Genomic DNA, 17,034 nt, shown 5'->3' with positions numbered 1-17,034 from the left:
TATAAGAGACTGTTGATCAGTGTAATTTATTAATTATGGAAGTAGAAGGGCTGAAAACTACGAAAGAAAAATATGCCCCCGTAATACCTTTTTCTGAGTTAGGGTTAGGTTAGGTTAGGTTAAGTTAGGTTAATAATATTTTATAAAACATTTAACTATGGTACGCCTTTTCCAAAATATTTGTGTTTATCTTCATTGACTTCTCAAATAATATGCCTTTTCCAAAACATTACTGTTATGTTAGGCTAGGTTAGGTTAGGTTTGGTTTGGTTTGGTTAAGTTAGGTTAATAATATTTTTATTTTATAAATCATTTAACTATGGTACGCCTTTTCCAAAATATTGATGTTTAGCTTCATTGAATTCTCAAATAATATGCCTTTTCCAAAATATTACTGTTATGTTATGTTAGATTAGGTTGGGTTTGGTTAAGTTAGGTTAATAATATTTTATAAATCATTTAACTATGGTACGCCTTTTCCAAAATATTGATGTTTAGCTTCATTGAATTCTCAAATAATATGCCTTTTCCAAAATATTACTGTTATGTTATGTTAGATTAGGTTGGGTTTGGTTAAGTTAGGTTAATAATATTTTATAAATCATTTAACTATGGTACGCCTTTTCCAAAATATTGATGTTTAGCTTCATTGACTTCTCAAATAATATGCCTTTTCCAAAACATTACTGTTATGTTAGGCTAGGTTAGGTTAGGTTTGGTTTGGTTTGGTTAAGTTAGTTTAATGATATTTTTTAAATCATTTAACTATGGTACGCCTTTTCCAAAATATTTATATTTAGCTTCATTGACTTCTCAAATAATATGCCTTTTCCAAAACATTACTGTTATGTTATGTTATGTTACGTTAGGTTTGGTTTGGTTAGGTTAGGAGGACGTCTCTTCCTCTTTGGAGTTAGTGTATCCCTTATGGAATGAAAACATAAATAAATAAAACCATCAAGTTCTACCAGAAGCTAATAGAAAACTATAAGAAGTCTCTGAGATCGGGCCTTTCTTAGCTTTAGCTGTAGACGCCGTGTAATCTGTAGAGCGAGTATCTTCCCCTCAACCTCCTTTACCAGGCAGCCAATCAGAAATAAGAAAGCCCAAATGCAGTACGTCATCAAAACTATTTGCGATTGCACGCACCAAGTGTTAGAAACTGACAACTTTACAATTCTCTGCTTTTCAACATGAACAGCTGTTTCTGCTAGGCCTTGGCTCTGTGATAATCCTTTTTAAAATGGAATGCGAATTAAGCGAAGATTTAGAGGCAAATATAAGACAGTTTGAACAAGATGATTTTTATGTTACTGATGAGACTGGGGAAAGACTGAAAGTAATTGAAATTATGAAGTTGAATGGAAGTTTAAAAGAAACAATTGAAGATATGGCTACGCAATATAATCTGCTGTTTTCAAAACATGAAAACGATGCCCGAGGAGGTTACTCGGCCTTTTTATTCTCATGGAATAAATGGGTTCACGATTTAGTTTATGGCGTGAACGGACCGGACCCTGTTATTAAGTGTCCATTGGAGTACAAGAATGAACTTCTAAATGTGCTTCAGTGGCTTGGTTGGAGATTAATAGATGTAAAGGCAAAAGAAAAGCATATTGACCAATTGGTAAACCATGACCAAAATAAAGTGGACCGATTTTTTGCGAGCAGAACGCCGTACGAGCGGGAAATTAGTGATGAGAAAGCCCAAAAGGTTAAATTTCGCCACTTAAAAACTGATCGATTATACACCATGAACCGAATTGTTGGTGGGGTGATGGGAGAGATTTGGCGGGGAAATTTGAAAGGAATGCAAATACTGTCCAAGATAAAGGCAGGGAAAAAGCCCATATGCTTTACAAAATAGCACTGTCTATTAGAAATTGTGAACAATTAGTTGAAGACCTCCCAGCGGTGATAAATATGATTAATCGCGGTGGATTATTTGTTGCTCATTTAACTTTAATCCTATTTGTCTCGCGGATAATTGAAATGGTTGTTCAACAATACAGATTTTGGTCAAATGGCCCTACCCCCAGAAAAATGATTAGTAAGTATTTTAATGTAAATGCTTTAAGTTAATAGGCCTTCATTTGTTTATGATTAGTGATTGACAATCTTTTTGCCACAGAGGAGACTGCAAAATATATAAGAGAAGAGGAAAATTTAAAAACGCAGTTTCACAAAATTGTCAATGAAATTCCAGAAGTTATAGAAAACATGTTCACCTTTAGTCAGCTCGAGGAATTTAGGGTGGTTTTTCAGAGAAAACTTGTTCACTCTAAAATTGCGGATTTGATTAGAGGAACAACTCGGAGAAGAAATGAGAAGAGGGGAAAAAGAGGTGTGGGTGGACAAAATCTACGTTGCATGCTTTATGGGGTTTCAAAATCGAAGAAAAAAACTGTGATAAAAAGAGTAGTCCAAAAATCCAAAACCAAGCCGAAAGTCAGCAAACAAAATGTATCCCCTAAAAAGATTTTTAAATCGATGACGAAGGACATAGATTGTAGCAGTTCACTCGCTAGAAGCCCTAAAGCCCCTTTACCATCTGCGTTGTCAAGAAAAAGGATAGCGGAGGAAAATGTTAAATCAAGGTCAGGCAGGGAAATTAAGAAAAAGGCTTTAAAAGACTTTTATTATGATTAAATTAATTCGTGTTAAACTGTCAAATATTTTGTGATTGTGATAAACTGCCAAATATTTTGTGATAAACTGCCAAATATTTTGTGATAAGCCTCCAAATAATTTGTGATAAATTTAAAAAAAAATACTCATTTTAATGTAAAACAAAATAATTGGTTTAGAAAAATTCTCATTTTAATAAAAAACTTACAAAAACCCAACTAGTGCTCATATTATTTTATTTATCGCACACGTCCAATCCCACTTTCCGATAAGATGCCTCTGAATTTTGGGATGTTTTGGTGCATCCCTTAATTAATAAGACCCTTCGCGCGCTATTATAGTTTAAACTGGTTAATTTCCTCGCGGTACTATATTTCATTTGGCTAAATAAAGTCTCTACAGCCGATCCATTTATCCTAACAGGATAAAGGTATCTTGTTGGATGACGAGCTGAAAAATCTTTCACATAGCCAACAAAGCCATAAATACTTATTCGCAAAAGCTCGAAGGTTTGCCAAGCAAGAAACTTTCGATTGTTAGTCAACTTTTCCTTGTCACCCATTCTTTCTGTCGCCCAATCTTGGAAGTATTTTAAACCATTTAACATAGACTTGATGGGTGGAGAATCTAGATTATAAACGCGGACTTTGGAGAGTAGATCATTTTCAAAAATATCTTGGCAAGCCTTTAAGTAGTCGAAGCAGGCCATAACGTTTTGCTTGTCTGCCGGGATTTCTTCAAACATTGGGTTTGCATAATTGAAGAGCTCCCCAAGAACTTCATTCGTTGCATAATTCTCGCAGGCGTTACATTCAATTTTGTCCAAGAATCCCGGTCTACATAGGATTGTTGAAGACCTTTTACTTGAACCAATTCGTGGCTATCCCTTCGGTCATCTTCCCTTTTTTTCATGTCAACGATTTGTTTCCAACCAAACTGCACGTCATTTTTCCTAAAGTCCCTTGTGCCTTCAGTCTGGGAGTGATTAAGGGCGTTGATCATATTTTTGAGTTGGTGGCTTGGACACACCACCCAATAGATCCAGGCATCTTTAAGACACCAATTTGGAATTTTTACATCAAAGTTAAATCTTAGTGATCCATCTTCATTCTTGCTAGGTTCTTGCGCTTTATTGACACCCTGGCTTTGTCTTAAAGTAGACATATTGCTGCTATCCCCGTCGCACACAAGAATACCAATCTCCAACTGTACTGAATGAAATGCGAAAACTGTCTTCATAAGAGTACTTGTAATTTCTGCATGCGTAACAGGCTTAGCGAACATGAAATAGGGGCCAGTAATGTCAAATGCAGTTGAAGTACATCGCCAAAGGTATTGTAAGGCGTACTCGGCTTCAAAAACATCAGAAATCCTTTTCGCCTTAAATAAATCCTCCAAAGATGCGTATTCATCTGGATTCATTGTCGAACCAACATACTCTCCATTCCTCGAATTCCACATTAGTTTTCCTATTATTTTTACCTCATCAAAAATGAGAGCTCCTTCTTTTGGTGGGCTCTGATACTCTGGATGATCTTCTAAAAACTGGTCAAACCTTTTCGACTCCTTCTAAAGGTGTATCAAGTCAATTCCAGGCTTACTCTCTATTTGTCGCACTTTGGCTTTTAAAGTGTGCGTACTAGGCAACTGTAAAATGTCAAAAGAAGCAAGAGCTTCATATGCAGCTGGTGAACGAGAGTATACACTTAGGGCAACTCTGTACGTTAGAGGACTCCATCTGTTGCCATGAGATCCAGTTTGACACTTCTCTTGATCTTTTAAAAAATCATTTTCTGGCGTTACTTTAGAGTTAAGCTCCCAGGCCTTTTTCAACGCCATCCCCATAATCTTGTTTTTCTTTGTGGCTTCTTGAAAAATTGCTTCTAAATCTTTCTTTCCTTTCAAGTTAATTTCAGCAACCACTTTTTCCATTTCTTTATTTTGATCTTTATTTAACTCTAGGCTTGTCTCAATTAGTTTCTTTTCCAACTTGTTCACTTTACGAACTAATGTTGATCGTCTTCGCCTTATGTTTGTTATACGCCTTTTCTTAGATCTTGGAGTCAATACACCAATTCGGCATCTAGACTCAACAGATTGTCTTTTCGACTTTGTTCTGGGCGTAACTTCCTCTTTCTTTTTCTTGAAGGAAACCACATATCGGTTTAGAGCACCACAATTTGAACACTGATACAACTTGGTCTTTATCTTCTCTTTGGAGGCATTTCCCGGAGGGACAAACCATGCCAAACATTCTGAAGATTGATACCGTTCTAACGGATACATGAATGTTTGCATACTTTTTGTGCTTTCCATCCCTGCTGCTATTTCCTGTTTAAAATCTTTCTTTGTTAATAAACAGGCATTGTAATTGAAAAGTTCAATTTTTTACCTTTGATATTCCAATGCAAAATACATGGTTTTTAGTCAACGAAGCCATGGCCTCATGGACTACATCCAAATATAGAGTTAGGCTTTCAAAGTTGAAGAAGTCATTTTCCACAGCCTTTTTAAACAGTGTCAGAATTGATAGTTTTCCCTTGCTGGAGAACAATAGTCTATGCGGAAAATCGTAATAAGTTGTGACTGGTAACAATCCATCTTCCAACGACACCTCCAAGTATTCTAAACAACCATCCCCAGTTTTGAGTTCTCTTAAATAGAGTCCACCTATTTAATAAGTAACAAAAATATATCATTTAGGATCATCATCTGTTATAACAAATGTATAGTTGAAGCATTATTACCATGATTTGACGCAATTATGAATTGTTTAATTGCTGATAAGGCGGGATTATGCATGCCAGTATCTTCAAACACAGGTCTTTTAGCCGAAGGTTGAATGTTTTTGACTAACGTGTCAGAGCTTTTGTCCAACTTACGCTTTCGCGGGTTTATGCAAGACTTAATATTTGCAAACGCATTTATTTCGTCCCATTTTTCACATGAAACGTTAACGCCAAAAATCTCAGTTTGAGTTTCAGCATTAAGAAACTGATTTCCAATTGTTTGTGTTTCAACTACCCTATATTTCTTACTTAAGCCTTTGTCATTTGGCTCTATCGTTACTAAACCACTTGCTTGTACACCAAAATCGCGCTTATCTTTAAACACCCACCAAGTATGGCATTGAGTTTGCTGATTTTTCGTTGGCATAGCATCCAACTGCGCTTGAGTTTTTTTTCGAGGCATTTTAACTTAATATACTGAAATAAAATTACTTCACTGAAAACCGCCTATTCTGTACTAGCAGACTACGGCCACAGAAATAAACAGAACTATTTTTTGTGCCTATTTACGCATGTACCTGTGGTGCGGTCCCTAAAAAACGCATCCGCGCAGGGAGGGGGAAATTGTAATCAAGTAATGCAGAATAGACGGCCCGATCTCAGAGACTTCTTATAGTTTTCTATTAGCTTCTGATTCTACTCTATTTGAGTCTTTTTGGGTATGCAATATTGGGTTAATTGGAATAGGAGAACTGGGAATTGGGTTAAATGAGGTTTGGGTAAATGGGAATTGGGTGTTTTAAATTGGGTGAAATGGGGGGTAACCAACAGAACAACTACAAAGAAGCAATTACATTTTGATAATTTAGGAGAGCTAACTACAAACTTTTTTACCTAGGTATGGAATTATTGCTCTCTACTGATAAGCAATTGCACAAGTTAAAATTAATGAATTATTGAAGCATCATTCAAAGCGTTGAGAATATACGGTAAATCAGACGATTTATGCAATCAGGATATGTTTAGTACTCAAGGAAATCAGCCAATAAGGAAAAGAACAGGAAATGAACAGTATAAATTTTGGCGAGATATTTCCTTACGTTTTGGTAAAGGCTCAATTATCTACTCCTCAACTGAACACCCTCTATGTTCAAAGCTGCATACGCAACTGGGTTAACGTGTAAACACTGTCCTCTTAGTTTGTCAGCATGACTGTTAACGTTACATAATACCAACTTGTTAACAGCCGCACTGAGACGGAATGCGCACAAAAAATAATGGAGTATTGGTAGCTTTATTAATGTCTCCAACTCAGTTCCTAACCTGGTTCTATGAACCAAAATGAACCATGCTGACATAAACAGACAGATTGAAATGCTTTCTATGAAATTTTAAGGCATAAATGGTCATATATTATTTGATTACTTTGTGAAGCTTTTTTAGATATCTATATCTATACTGCATAAATCGAAGTCCTGACTGACTGATAATGAACACCCAGCCCTAACCGTTCGCTCTAGAAGGCTGAAAATTTGCAGGGACGTTACTCATAAGTAGTAGGCACGTTCTAAGAAAGATTTTTCCAATCCGCCGCCATCTTAATAAATGGCGCCCAAAAATGTAAAATGTCTTCTCCATGCAACAAAGTCCGCGCGTTTCAACCGATTTCACAAATATTTAGTACACTGGTTTCCTTTAACCTATAGACGGCCTGAATGGTCTTTTGGGTTCAATTTGTGACGGCCAGAAATTGAAAAACCCTGTTTATGGAATAATGTCCTCATGAAAAGTAATAAAAAATGTCCCGACGGGCTGACGGGCAACGCCGAGTGCCTTCGCTCCTAGGGTGATACAAAAATATTAGTCGAATCAGTAAAATCTACCCATTTGATGGAAGTTCTTATTACACGCGAGTGACGCCGGGGGTAACACCTAATATTAATATATTATTGTGCAATAATTATAAATTAATCATTTCACTATGAACCCTTGGCAACTAAGCGAAACAAAAGATGTGCTGTTAAACGAAATGTCCTAATCGAGCTGAGGACGGAATTTCAATGAATCCTAGAAACGAGAATTTTTGTTGAAAGTGGAATCGCGTGCACTGCCTTTTCGCGTGCAGTATACTAACAAACTAACTAACTTACTAAATAACTGGGTATCGGTGCATTACTTCGTTGGTTATTACATAACCACACGGAGTAAAACGAAAACCTGAAATATCTGGGATTACGACTTTCCGCTAATTGCTGGCAAAATTTGCAACTAGAAATTAATGCTCAGTATAAGTAATGAATGGCAGATCTAAAATATTTTTATTACGAGGTATGCCATTTCGATTTTGATAAGAAAACAATTTTAACTAAGGGTTAAAATATTTGAAACTCGTGAGTTGACCCGTCACGTGACAAATCTTTCATTTTACATTTGCATGCATAAACCATACATTCCCCAACATTATAATGAATAATTTTACTTGCTTTTAATTTCAATGACAGTCTATCACATTATAAAAAAACGTCTTGGTTTGGACCAAGGCCGAAAAAACAAACGATATGTCTGAGGTTTATCAGTTGACTGAAGTTTCAGATATTGCAATTTCTTTTTAAATTACTTTTATTCCTTTAATCCTTAATCCACATTTAATTCAATCAACTTATTTTTACTGTTAATCGATCTATTCCCTCTAAATTAATTTCAAAAATTACATATCTACGCTTTTTCAAGAATAATTCCATTTTCCGAAAACATTTTATCATGAAATTAATTATTTTGAAGGGAGTACGTGTTGGGTGACGAATATTGAATATTTGAAATATTATACGAAGTGTCTAAAAAGAGCAAGCGATCTTTGATATAACTCGAAAGGAAAATGTAAATATTTGATAGTGGATGCATATATTGGGGACGCGAATTTATACATTTAACTTCGAATATCGAAATGTTACATTTTTTTGTCGCGACTATGAAGGAAAGGTTGCACTGCAGTTTCCCTCTCCGAACTTCAAAGCTTCTTGGCCATAACTCAATCTAGATTTGGAACGTCATCACCCCTTGCTACATTGTTGGCGTTACTTGTACACCGGTTACGTATTACGCGGAATGATTTTATCAGGCGTAGAGACCATTTCCGAAAACACACAGGGGCGAGGAGACCATTGGGGTATTCTTCCTTGCACCAAGGGCCATCGTCAGACGGTGCCAAAGTTCACTACAGGCGGGAGGAAAGTCAACTCGCACTGCCTCTAGCGGTGCTTCTAGGCGAGAGGGAGAAGACTCCAATGGCGGCATCGCCCCAGTGTTTTAGTTTCTCCTTATGTAATTTGTGTACGATCGGTCCATGGCAGTTCTGGTAAGGTATGATGTGTTCAACCATTTTATTTCCTCAGGAAATAACAAGTCATCGGAACTGAGAAGTATTTCTTTTTATGTAAACTTTACCCTTTCCTTTGGTTATATTTATACCGATATCATATTTTTCCAGTGCATAAAAGGAGAGCTACCTACTAAAAGAAACAAGACAGGACCGAGGTTGTTGCTTTGTCTTAAGTAGACAACATAAGTTTATAAATTAGTTTGAGCAAAATAAATTCTTTATCATAATTTCTTGAACATCAGTCTTCCCAGCAACTTACAACAGATTTAAACTTTTTTGGTGCAAACTTGAAAATTTGTCAAGGCAACAAGAATTAAAACTATGCCCGTCAAGGTGCTTCCAACTTAGTAATCATCGACACGAAATCCCTTCAAAATAATTAATTTCATGATAAAATGTTTTCGGAAAATGGAATTATTCTTGAAAAAGCGTAGATATGTAATTTTTGAAATTAATTTAGAGGGAATAGATCGATTAACAGTAAAAATAAGTTGATTGAATCAGGGATAGATAGACTTTTTTAAGACGGAATGGGTAACAGGGTTATTTGGGTGCGCGTCCTAGTCCACGACCCCCTTACCCGTGACGGAGGGGTATGAAAGAAGAGGCGGGTCTTATTTTTGTTATGGCGTTGTATGTATATCCGGGTCAAATAAACGTCGTCTGCCCCTTCGTCTGCCAAGTTGTAATGGGCTCGGATCGGAGCTCGGATTGTAATATTAGAAAGAACATTGTTTAAAAATGGATGTTACACAAGACATAGGGCTTGCAACTGAAAAAAAAAACGGGGAAGACCCAAGAAAATTAAAAGTGAGTTAGAATTGAGTAAAAGTCTTCATAGATATTACAGCACGAACAGGTTTTAACCAAACACTAAGCTCACAAAACTCCTGACTATTCACTAAGCCTTGGTTAACTTCATCAAATTCGTTTACAAAATCATCAGGATAGTAGAAATGATTGGCTTAAGAAAGAATTAGCGAACACTTTTCACCTCTACAGATGTACTCCAAATCCAAAACACCAGCACCAAATTCACTAACTACCTTCTTAATTGCTATTAAAAACAATTCCCGAATAATTACCGGGCCCTCGCATTTAGACGGCTCCATTTTGAACCCCTGTGAAGACGCTTATCTGTACAACCATAGCCCACTCGATCCGCGCTCTATAGCTATAGCGCGAGCAGCTTGCGTCGTGACGCGCGTGATCGAGTGGGCTATGGTACAACGCAAGAGGGGTCGTAGTCATGGCGACAGATGTAAAGAGGAATTACGCATTTTTGGCCCTCCCCGTCAGCAACGTCACCAATACGTAGTTTTTGTGAGCCAATAAGATAATTTAATTTTTTGGTTACGTGTTGAAGGAAGGGACTATATACTCGTCTATGAGTCGGACTGAAGTAAAGGCCAAACATTGTTTATTCCGTCTTAAAAAAGTATATCTATCCCTGATTGAATTAAATATTGATTAAGGAATAAAAGTAATTTAAAAAGAAATTGCAATATCTGAAACTTCAGTCAACTGATAAACCTCAGACATATCGTTTGTTTTTTCGGCCTTGGTCCAAACCAAGACGTTTTTTTTATAATATCTGTCCCTTCAGTCTTAATGTAATTAAAATTTTTAATAATTTCATGTTTTATGTACCGACATACATTTGGGGTTGATCTATTTCTAATAGCTTAAAGAAGTACTTAAGTATAGTTAATTATATGAACTCATATCCAATAACATAGTTTTCGAAAAGCATATAATGTTGTACTTTATATATGAAGTTAGTTCAAAAATGACAGTATTTGAAATGTAGAATCAATTTTTTTATTTGTTGTGTACACTCTAAACATATATCAATGAGAATTTTTGAGGAAATGCATCATGAGTAGAAGAGCTTGAAGACGATGTCTATATAAGCATATTGTGTTGTACTTTATTTATGAAAAGTTTAAAAACGACGGTATTTGAAATATGGAAGAAAAATATTTGTTTCGTACACTGTATACATATACAGTGTTGTCGAGATCAGACCAACAGCTTCCTTTATGTACAACCCCCAATACTGCCAACGGGTGATGTCGTGCTAAATTATACAGGGTGTAAATAAATGTTTAGAATTCATGTTTTATTGTATGCAAGTGACAACGAGTGGCAAGATACACAAAGAATACAGGAGAATATGCGTGAATGCAACAAAATATTTTAAAGCACAGTCCTACGATTAGTCTTAGAACCTGGGCCTCAAATTGCAACCTCTAAACAGTTTAGTAAACAACTCAACGTAAATATTCGAAGTGTCTACCATTGTGGTTGAGGCACTCTTTCAGATGACTGTCCGTGTCTTGCATTACATTTGCAACCACTAAACTTATGACGCATGGTAAGACTAATGGTATTGCCGTCTTAGGTACTTCTCGTCCCTTAAGGCTTGATGTAGGGGAATATGATTATGCCTGTAGTAATGCCCTTGTAAACTGGCACGAACAGTAGAATGGCTTAGTGCAACTTCTTGTTCCACCGCTCTACTACTACCATGAGATTGGCTTCAAAACTTTCTACGATCTCAAAGTCTCTATCCTCATTACAGACTATACAGTCTCTTCTACGTTCACGATCTTGCACTATCGAAATGACGAAAGTCCTCGCACCCAAATGTCGGTGTGGAGACCGTTCGGCATAAAGCACTACCTTTAGTTGAACCAGAGAGAATTTTACACATGTGTAAAATTCTCTATGGTTGAACGTTACCGCGACCTTCACCCAAAATAAACTTGCTGTCCAATTTTTCCTGGTTAGAATAAGTTGGCATTTTGCTAGGAAACGAGACCAACTACTGTAATTCTACTACTTAGCGACACTGAAAGACCCTGTATATCTAAAAAGACCGGAAGTTCCTCAAAGTTGAGTTTTCAAAGATTGTCAGCTTGAGCAGCAGGTCATAGTATGTATAGTGGTGAAGGTCGCTTTAACATTCGACACGTGACACCACGGTATGTTTGGTCCTCCAATGTCCTGACCCTATAGGTCCAAACAATTACCATCCTGTTTTTCGGCTCAGCGTTGCGGTATTGCCGGTCCCATTTGAAATACAATTTCTGTAGTGTTACAATTTTAACAATACGCCTGTTAAAAAGGCACAAATACCGAAAAAAGAAACCATTGTAATAATGGTTGGCCCCCTAACCTTAAACTATGAACAAAATAAAGAAAACATAAATGTTTCTTTGGGAATAACTTTGAAGCAGAAGGTCCAAGTTGTCTGTGGAACCGAGAAAAAAGGCCGTAGTGAAAACTAATCGTCGTTACGTAGCAGTTAGGACCGAATTTAATTAGTTAGTCTCGTCTTTTAGCAAAATGCCAGTGTATTCAAACCAGGGAAAATTGAACATGATGTTTACGAGGATTACCCAAGACGGCAAAACCTTTGCGTGAACTAATTGAAGCCGATCCATTATTTTTAGAAAGGTACTGTTCTCTGACGAGGCTATTTAAGGATGGTACCTTATACCTTCATAACGTGCATTTTTGGGAGGGCATTCTTGGAAACCAAATTATCGGACCCTTTTTCTTGATAAGAAAATCTCTGAAGGCATTTACTTGGACTTCCTGCGTCATGAGTTCGTTGCTTGTAAAGTTATTGAAAGACATGGACAGATGAAGAGTGCCTGCACCACAATGGTAATCACATTGAACATTTACGTTGACGTTGATGTGTACCAAACGGATTCGATTAGAGGTTGTAATTTGAGGCCCAAATTCCAAGACTTATCGTAAGACTGTGCTTTAAAATTTTCTGTTGCTCCCCCCACTTGACTGGTATGCTAGGTGGTATTTCAGTGCTCCCAGCCAAGTCGAGCACTGACATCCTTTTCTCGAAGCAACTCGTGGCACTTTTAAGCCCACTGTAACTTCGTGATGGGTACAGGTAAAAGTCTGAAATTTAGCTTGCCGCGAGGACTGTCAATCCTAGCTATTGTTTCCAAATTTCAAGTTCCTACCCTATATGCTTTTCGAAATATCGCAGGTGAAATTTACCTTATTTTGTCACTCACTCACTCACTCACCGATCATCAAAATTCTAAGGTACTTCTAGAGGAGATAGAAATTTAAAATTCAGGATTTAGTTTTCATTTATTTTATAAAGCACAGAAAAATTAAAACATCCCGAAATTTTTATAAAATTGTTCTTTAGTTCTTTATTTTAAAACTAGATGGCGCTGCCGTCTTTTCAACAGAAATAGTGTGTGTTCTTGATGTAAGGACGTAATGGTCCAAAGTTAACCGAAAGTTAAATATATATTAAAGCTAATAGGAGTAGTAGTTTAATAGAAATGTGTCGTAACTGATGCTACATTCTTTTATTAGGATATCGCGTACAATCTTTATTGCATATTCTCTGCGGGTCGAAAGGGGTAATTCAGCGTAAATATGGACAAACGTTAGCGATTATATTGGCAAACGAAGTACCACGAGAGGGTCTTGTTTTAATATAACTACCGAAGTATAACGAGAGGGTCTACAAAAAGAAGTGAGATCCTAAGAAAAACATTAACATGTACAAAAATGGGCCAAGCCTCGCTTCGTGCCCTCTCCGCCGTAAAAAGTTCTGAGATCCCATGTAGAGCCAAGTCTGCCTTTTGTTCTCATTCAATCGCCAATTGAACAATTATGTTATAAATTAAGTCCTTTTCCTAAATAATAACCAATATTCTTTGACTCTATCATTATTATACATCTTTGTTCGTATCAAAAATATCGTGACTTGGCAAGCGCAGGTGTACATAAGGTTATGCATAACTCGCCTTATAAACTTGTAAATAGGGTTATGCATAACTCACCATATAATTTGTACATAGGGTTGTGCATGACTCATCTTATAAACTTGTACATATCCCCTCGACCATAAACGATTTAGTGAGTATCCCTTCGATTATTTTAAAATCGGCAACGATTTAGTGAATATCCCTTCGACTTCCTTTTAATATTACTTACTTGCGATTGCCAAGTCACGATATTTTTGATACGAACAAAGATGTATAATAATGATAGAGTCAAAGAATATTTGTTATTATTTAGGAAAAGGACTTAGACAAACTAAAATACAACTTAAGCCTTGGCCGTAAAGAACGTTCAAAAACTTACTTTAAATGATATAAAAACCTCTGTTAACTGTAATTATTTACCTGAATTACTTTTCTAGACGAAAATTCGACCTGATAACGACCTATTTCTTATTAAGGGTGCTACAGTTAATTAGAAAATACATATAAAGGTGCTCAAGCTCGGATGAAATAGTAAAGTAATTTGTCAGCGTCTACTGCTAGATAGTCTGACTCAAAAGTAATTTTGACGTACTTTCAGAATTAACTAAAATTAACATACTTAGAGTTAATTGATTTAAATTAAACTAGCCGATAGCACACCTTGAATACATAATTGTTAAATTAAGAGTATTCCGAAAATTAACTTCCCTCTAGTTTTTCAGTTAGAGGTGGCTAAATATCACGAAAAACCCCATGTTAATCTCCATAGGAAAAATGGTAAAAGCATGTGAATTTTGCTTTAACGTTACAAAAGAGTATCAAGTCATATCTACAAGGGCCTACCGGCCCTGTAGAATACTAGTTTTAAATTACCTTAGAAAAAACCCTAGTAAGAGCAATGGTAAATTTGGCAATATTGAAAGATACTATTACGAAAGCTACTAATGTGGTTTGGAAAACTAAGCTGAAAGAGGTTCAAATTGAAAGACTGACATGTTTATTTGTTATCATAATTTGCATTTTTTCCAATACATTTCTGAATTTTAACGGATTACTTAATCCGTTACATTTTAATTATTGAAAGATACTATTACGAAAGCTACTAATGTGGTTTGGAAAACTAAGCTGAAAGAGGTTCAAATTGAAAGACTGACATGTTTATTTGTTATCATAATTTGCATTTTTTCCAATACATTTCTGAATTTTAACGGATTACTTAATCCGTTACATTTTAATTATTGAAAGATACTATTACGAAAGCTACTAATGTGGTTTGGAAAACTAAGCTGAAAGAGGTTCAAATTGAAAGACTGACATGTTTATTTGTTATCATAATTTGCATTTTTTCCAATACATTTCTGAATTTTAACGGATTACTTAATCCGTTACATTTTAATTATTGAAGCGCAGATTGATTTCAGTGAGTTGACATCCTCTAAAATGGTGGATATAAAATTAACCAAACTCGGGTACCATGATTAAGCTTAACTTTACATTTTATTTATAAAATATAATTAATTGACTTTACAAGCGTTTTTCCAAAATTGCATGAGGAAAATTTGGGAATGTAGATTGTTAATTTTTTCAGTAATCTTTGTTATACTGAAGATATTTTTTCGTAATTTGAAAAGAAATAGCAATTGAACTTGAATTATAGTTGAAAAAAGGAATTTGGGAAAAAACGAAAATGAATTAAAAGCTTCGATGCATCAATTGGCATTTGGACATCTTTCCTCATTTCGCCGTGTTTACTTTAGTCAACACTGTCAAAATATTTCGTGACAAATACAAACGAAAAACATTAAAAAGGTTTGTTTAATCGGTCGGGCCTGAAGAGACTCGAGCAGTCGATAACAAGTTGGGAAACCAAAATAAACCTCTCCGAGTCGAGACGAGGGTGATCTACCAATTAAAAGTTTTTTCTTAAATAATATTATACATATAATTGATATTAATTATATTAATCGTCAGTAATTTAACTTACTTCTAGTTAAGTCGTTTTAAGAAACTTTATTCCTAAAATCATTTTAGACATAGCTATTGTTAATGTTTGACTTCTAGCGAACACCTTTTTTCAAAATCTTTCTAAATTAAGGGTATATAAGGCGATTGATTCAGAGTAAATAATAAGAAAACCCGCAATTGCGTGAACCTTTGGAGGAAGTTTTGCCCTTGGGACGCTAGACATTTCTCGTAACCCTATCCGATCGCCACGAACATCTTAACCCTAACGTTGAAAATGGAGTAGAAGCTAATATTGCTGCGAACGCGGTCCGGATATTCCTAGATCGTTTTCTCTGATTTACCAACTGCGAATTCGGAAACAGACGGACTTGTATCACGTCCAGTGTAATACCTCTCGGTGAAGTCATCGTCACTCAGAGAGGTAAAAATTGATTTTCCGACTTCAGTACACTTTGATGTTTCTATGATGACTGTTGTATCTTAATAATACGGGTACGGAACACAATAAACAGAGAACTGTAAAGTTAATCTCAATATTGTTTTAGTCCTTGTTTTCTTACTGGTCAAATTTGGAGTGTAAATTGTATTCCTTCATTTTAGCATTGGCGGCAGTAGAGTGTGATGTTCGACGCAATCAATGAAAGTTATACAGTCATTTAGGGCATTTTCAAATTGTGCAGCTTAACGAATAAAAACTTAAAGATACTGAACCTTGAAGAGCTCGAGTTCAACCATTTCTATTAAGGATCGATGAACATGCAACAGATGTAAATATCAATTAAATTATCCCCAAATCTTAAAAACTCTTTATCTAATCTGATAAGAAACAAGATTACCAATCATGGCAGCCCTACACGTTTCTTTCTAAGGTGTAACCAAAAGTTCAACGTACAATGAACATTTTTTATGACTGAACGCCATTTTCTGCGTCGATTGTTTCTCGTTTTTAAAGAACAGTAGCGTTTAATTTCGACTAAGATTTTGAGTCTTTAACATAGTGTACCGCGTACAACACTGTATCTACAGTAAAATGGCGATGTCATAACGGTGTCGATTTATAAGCGGCGCCTCTTTAATTGATAGAGTCAGAAGTCCATTAAATTAGCCAAGGAAGTAAACAATTACAATAGCTGGTATAGCGTACGTCTCTGCTGGTGTAAGAACTCCTTCTAACTCCATGGATAGGGGGTTAAATTTCCCCCCCTTTCCTAGAAATCTCGAAAGCTCTCTAGGAAGTCTTTCTTGACGTGAGCGGGGCGTGACTTCTCCAGCCCATGAACGCTGGATCTCTAAAGGGTAGATTGTTTGCTTTATAAAAAAATAAAAAATGGAACGGCCACGGTCGTTAAATAGTTTTTTTTTCAATAGGTTTATGAAGAGTCATAAAAAACTGAATGACCTTGACTGTTCCAAAATTCACACCCCCATCCCTTCTCCTGATACTAAAGAAGGCTCGATTTTACAGCGGAAGCGGGCGTTTTCCGGTCCCTTTAGAGATCCAGCCTTCATTTTCAGCCAATAGTTTTTTCTCTCTCCATAGGGCAAATTGTGGCGTACTAGTCACACCTAAACC

At 36.1% G+C, this 17,034-nt stretch overlaps 1 long non-coding RNA gene across 1 annotated transcript; it reads right to left on the bottom strand.

The window, feature by feature from the left end:
- Window positions 1-9,230: 9,230 nt before the first annotated feature.
- Window positions 9,231-10,170, bottom strand: LOC149647086 (uncharacterized). The gene is made up of 2 exons (XR_016371782.1): window positions 9,731-10,170; window positions 9,231-9,508 (listed from the first exon to the last, which is right to left on the bottom strand). It is a non-coding gene; the product is annotated as an uncharacterized LOC149647086 (long non-coding RNA).
- Between the last annotated feature and the right edge of the window lie 6,864 nt (window positions 10,171-17,034).

This window comes from Phalangium opilio, unplaced genomic scaffold (assembly GCF_054372755.1).
Source record: "Phalangium opilio isolate 3A_F unplaced genomic scaffold, DU_Popi_V2 ptg000089l_1, whole genome shotgun sequence".
In the NCBI taxonomy this organism is placed as follows: Eukaryota; Metazoa; Arthropoda; class Arachnida; order Opiliones; family Phalangiidae; genus Phalangium; species Phalangium opilio.
Note: the sequence above shows the minus strand (reverse complement) of the source record. Positions and strands in the feature narration are given on the sequence as shown.